This window comes from Piliocolobus tephrosceles, chromosome 11 (genome assembly GCF_002776525.5).
Source record: "Piliocolobus tephrosceles isolate RC106 chromosome 11, ASM277652v3, whole genome shotgun sequence".
In the NCBI taxonomy this organism is placed as follows: domain Eukaryota; kingdom Metazoa; phylum Chordata; class Mammalia; order Primates; family Cercopithecidae; genus Piliocolobus; species Piliocolobus tephrosceles.
This window is the reverse complement of record NC_045444.1, coordinates 125637687-125643075: the sequence shown is the minus strand read 5'-3', so window position 1 is coordinate 125643075 and position 5389 is coordinate 125637687. Positions and strand designations below refer to the sequence as shown.

The 5389-nt window shown below is 56.3% G+C and overlaps 1 long non-coding RNA gene across 1 annotated transcript; it reads right to left on the bottom strand.

Annotated features, from left to right (window-relative positions):
* Nucleotides 1–496: 496 nt before the first annotated feature.
* Nucleotides 497–1654, bottom strand: LOC111553725. Its single transcript, XR_002735045.1, has 2 exons — nucleotides 1516–1654; nucleotides 497–802 (listed from the first exon to the last, which is right to left on the bottom strand). It is a non-coding gene; the product is annotated as an uncharacterized LOC111553725 (long non-coding RNA).
* Nucleotides 1655–5389: the final 3735 nt, after the last annotated feature.

The following is a 5389-nucleotide window of genomic DNA, read 5'->3' as shown; positions in this document are numbered from 1 at the left end:
ACACTGGGGAATCATCCATCCATCCACTCAGGCCCTGTTCCAGCATCAGAGCTGCTACCGTGAGCTGAGCAGAGGAGTCCTGCCCTTGAGAGCTTCTGGGGAGGAGGAAAACGGAGAGGGAGCCTGCCTCACATGCAGGAAAAAGGCCACCAGGGTGGAGGCTTGGCCCGTCCTCCGTTCCAATGCTGTCTTTGGCTCCTCCCCACTCTATGCAACAAATCAGAGCAATACCAGTAAGTGCAGACCAGGGTGACTGGCATGCATTTAGAATTCCCCTTCCTGTGGGCCAAAGGCTGGAAGGGCACCCAAACTGAGGGCACATGAACACCCCTGAGTGGCCTCTGGTGGGAAGCTGGGCTGGCCTCCCACAGGTGTCTGGGCCTCTCTGGGTAAAGCTATTCCATGTGATTATTCAAGAGTTGTGTCTACACTTGCAGAATCAACACATGGGCTGCCACCTCATTGACCCAAAAAGAAAAGGCAAGAGTGGCAGGGCTTCTGCAGGCTCTCATTTACTCATCCGATCACTGGGAACCCATTGCATGTCGGCAAGGGTTTGCTGAGCTCCCCATGGGCTAGGCACGCTGCCAGGTGGGCACCACCAGCATCCAGGGCCACGAGCTGGAGAGACAGGTGCCATGGAGGCCTGAGCCACGAGATGGAGATAGGCACCACAGAGGCCTGGGCCATGAGATGGAGAGATGGGCACCGTGGAGGCCTGAGGACGTGATGACGTGCATACGAGGGTCCAGCATCTGGCAGATGGCAGATCCGCCATAGGCTCAGGGCACAGGAAAGGGTCCTGAAGGCATGAATGGGCAATGAGATCCTTCCCCACGAGCCCAGTCTGCCTCAGGAACTGGGTCAGTTCCTCCCCAGCCATGCCCTGCATGCAGCTTCCATCTAACACAGATGCCCCTGCCGGCCACCTCACTAAGCCTCTTGGTCTCCATCCTTTCCTTGGATTCTTGCCTCTCTCACCTGTAGCCCAGATTTCAGTTCAGATCGGCAAGTTGTCGACGAGGATTTGCCCGCACTCATTCGTTCAATGGCCTCACCCCACATTGGCCGCACTGTGGATGGAAGTGCTGGAGCAGCAGGAGCTAGGCAGGGCTACAGCTGGGAGGCTCTGCAGCCATCGGCCCGGTGGCCTCAAAGGGCCCTCCCCATGGAGCGTAGAGCCGGGCTAGGCTTGCACGACATATGAACAGGGACACAGGCCAGTCCACCCTGGACCAAGAAGCCTGCAGCAGCCATTCCAGTGGGGTCTGGCATCACCAGGACCTGAGGCCCTCTCTCTCTCTCCAGCTGTCCCTCCTACCCCTCTCCTTCTCTTCCCCCTCCCCCTGTTACAACACCAATCTCTCACCCGCCCACACTGAAGGAGCAGCCTCAGTCCCACGTCCAGGAGAACATTGGTCCCATCCTGTCTCCTTGTCCTTAGCTCACCGGAGGGCACCAAACAGAAAGAGAATCCAACCTAGAACTCCCTTTTTATCTGCCTTCCTTGCCCACCTGCAAACCAGAGTCAGCGCCATTCAAGGAGGATGGAGAAGGCGATGTCCCGAGAACCTGCAGGTCCTTCTCACTCTCAGCGCCCATGTGGGCCCCACCTCAGCCTGCAGGTCCTTCTCACCCTCAGTGCCCATTTGGGCTCCACCTCAGCCTGCAGGGAAGTATTCTTAGAAGTTCCTTCTTCATAAAGTTGGGTAACTTGCTCAAGGTCACATAGCCACCAGCAGAATAGAGGAAGGGAGAACCTACGAACAAGCCAAGTCACGCTTGCAGCACTGTCCTGTGCAGTCTCTGCATCAAACCAGGTGGTCAGTGGTGCTGGGAGCCACCCAGGGCACTTCTCCAGGCTGGGAAGAGGCTCCAGGCTTGGAAGCCTCCTGGGAGCCCTCCCTGACCCACCCTCACCCTTGACCACCACTGAGGGGAATTTCTTCATTTTCTGTGCCTGAAGGTTCAAGAGGGAAGTCGAAAGCGCTTCCAGTCAGCCTAATGGGTATGGGGTTTTCTCTGGGGGTGATGAAAGTATTTTGGAGCTTGACAGAGCTGGTGGTTGCACAACACCAAGGATGTACTAAATGCTGTTGAAATTGGCACTGCAAAAAGGTTTGCTTTATGTTATGTGAATTCCACCATAAAAATGCTTTAACGTGGCTTCAAGGCAAATCCTAGCAGACCTTACAGAGCATTTCAAGACACTATCAGCAAATGCCCACAAAGCTGGGCCCCCTGTGCCTCCCCCATTCCAGGTCCATAAGCAGAATTAACCCTAAACCACCTCCTGAGCCACGGCCTGAAAGCAGCTCCCACTGACAGTGGAGGCAATGGAATCCGGGGGTCCCTGAGGCCAGGCCTCATGTCCACCACGTCCAGCAGAGTGACCGGAGCAGATGACTCAGTCCATACCTCCCCAGGATGAAGAGAAGACAACAAGGACCTTGCCAAGTTTCCCTCTGGGTGCAACAAGGTCTGTCACTTGTAAGCAGAGCATGAAGCACGGCACTGTGGTCACTAGTTAGAGCTGGTGTGTGACACGAGGGTGGGAACTGGGAGCAGAGATGCCAGCACCTCCTGCATCTGCCTCAACGTCAGCCACCTCCTCCTCCCCTCTGTTGCCCTGACTGCCCATCTCAGGACGTCCCCTGTCCTCAGGCATCGCCTGGAACCAGAGCCCCAGCAGAGTTCCTCAGAGGCGTGGCAGGTCCCTGGCGGGTCTTGTTTATGAGCTCAGTCCGTCCTCAAAGCCAAAGCTCTGGCCCTGGGAGAGGAGCAGGAGGCTTCAAGCTTCTACACAATGGAAAAGCAAAGATGAAGTAAGAAAATTCCTCTAGGTCCAGGAGTCTGTGCTGAAGAAATGACTCATTACAAACAGCAGAACCTTCAAGTTAGACAGATGGGGAGAAACTCTCTGAAATGTGCTTTTCTGCCTAATTTAGAATAATTGCAATCCACTACATTAGGGCATCAGGTTTTCGGCATCTCATGAAATGCTGAGGGTGAGAAGGGAGCACTTTCTGACAAATTAAGATCAAGCTGAAAAGGCCAATGTGCTGGCTGCTGTTCAGCCTTGGTCCTTCTCCCGCAGCTCCACGTGGCTGTAGCCAGCAACTCATCACAGGCAGCCCACAGTCTGAAACCACTGTGGACCAATCAAAGACTGAAACCCTAGAAGGAGAGGAGAGAAGCAGGAGATCACTAGCCCGCAGGACCTTAGGAACCGGCACAGCACCCTGGTTCTTCCTCTCATCCGACCCTCTGCCACCCACCCAAGCTGGGAAGAGGCTCCAGGCTCAGAACACCCCACCTCAAACACCTGGAGAGATGCTGGCCTCGGCAGGCTCAGGCCTTGTATGAAATGAGGGTCCAAGCCACTCTTCTTCATCCAGATCTTGGCTCTAAACCTGCAGCACACACCGAGCTGGCTCCTGCTATCACAGGGTCTTTTTTGGCCACAGATGCAGAGAAGGAGCATTTCGCAGCTGGAGCAGAACTCACATGCTCCCAACCCCAGCATCCTTGGGCCACCGATGGGAAAGCTGAGAACCCCTCACCTTCGCCCAAGGAAGGAAACTCAGTCAGGGTCACCAGAATAATGAAAAGCCAGGCTTTCTCCCAGACGCTTTGCAGTTGAATCTGCCCCGAGAGCAGTGCAGGTGGGGCCAGGTGGCTCTGGGCCAAATCACCACTTGTCCCCATTGGATTTTTGCTGACTCCCTCCCAATTCCAAAGAATTACATCAGAGCTGTGGAAACCAAGACCAACGGAGCACCACACCAGTCGCCATTCTTCTAAGCTCCAAGTCCTCAACGCAACTAGAGACTCAAGATCCCTCCACCTAAACCCAAGAACTGGGAAGCCTCAGCCATGGCCGGGGGAAGTCAGAGGTCTGGAGCCACTGCCCTGCAGGCCAGCTCAGCAGCTCACCCAGCTGGATTTGTAAGGGGACAAGGGGACGGCCCCGCGTCGGCCTCCTCCACCTGTGTCATTCCCACGGAATCAGGGCTGTTTATGTCCTCATGCATTCCCACACAAACAGGCCAGAGCAGGTGGCCCCTGGGCCATCGCACCCACAGCACTGCTGTGCAGTGAGCAGGGCCTGCCTCTGCTTTCTTGACTTCCCCTAAAGCTCTCCTCTGGTCCAGCCACTGGGGTTCAACCCTCAGAGCCCCCGTGACATCTCCCTCCACGTGGTTCAGGTTTCCCTTCCTGACAGGCACAAACGTCTTCCAGCCTGAACATGAGCAAGACATGGGTCCCACTCGGTGTTCATTTTCCTTGAACCTGGCTCCACCTCCCTTTGCAGTCTGGCCCAGATTGTCCTCGGAACCCAGTACAGGGCCTCAGGCATGGCAAACACACATGGAACTAAACATCACCATCAATGCATTGGTCATTACCATTTAGTGAAATAATGAAGGCTGCCCTGTAGATTTTCATTTGTGTGGACCAATCATCAGTAGCCAAGTGACCCACTGCCCTGTCTCTGTGGACCACAGCTCAGGGGAGCCCCAGGCAGAGCCAGTTCCCAAAAGTCCTCCAATTGTTTACATTTTCGTTGCATGTGGAACTACGATCTGGGGAAGCTGGAGGTGGCCACGTCAGAGGAGCTGGATCTGCCCCTGGGCTGTGGCATCTTCCTGCTCAGAGCTCCTGGCTCCTCCCAGGGCCTCACTTTCCTCCTCCATGTCACAGGGCACAGGTGTGTGCTCACCACCCTCACAGGGTCTCACAGAGGGCACCAGTGCCACAGCCCCAACACTGGATGGTGGTGCAGCCAACCGCTGGCTGCAGAAGACTCAGAATTTGCTGCCTGGTTGGACTCTCACTGCAGATTTGGGATGTAGGAGGGCAGGTGGTGGTATCGCCTGAAACAGTGCTGGGAGGAGGCAGCTGAGGACAGGGGAAGGCTCCAGGTTAGTGGCATAGACGCCGTGGGCATGTCATAAAGAGCAATGGGAATATGACAGACCATGTCAAGATCTTTCATGTAGAGGCCGGTCCAGGGGGCACTCAAGACCTTAAGCATACAGCACCTCCGTAGGAATTCTGCTGGGATGCCACAGGAGGGGTCAGCTGCTTCCAAGACCTCATTCCCAGCAAGACTCGAGTCTCTTACTGCGGTTCCCACCTCAAACGCCCCACGGGAGCTACACGACAACAGTGAAGGCTTGGGCCTGGCCACTTCTCCCCGCAGCCACTGTGCCCGCTCGGTCACTGGACCACCCTCTCAGGGGCACTGACGTGCAGAAAGTAATTGTGTGGAAGCGGAGGACGCGGGGAGGCCGCGCGGAAGCGGAGGACGCGGGGAGGCCGCGCGGAAGCGGAGGACGCGGGGAGGCCGCGCGGAAGCGGAGGACGTGGGGAGGCCGCGTGGAAG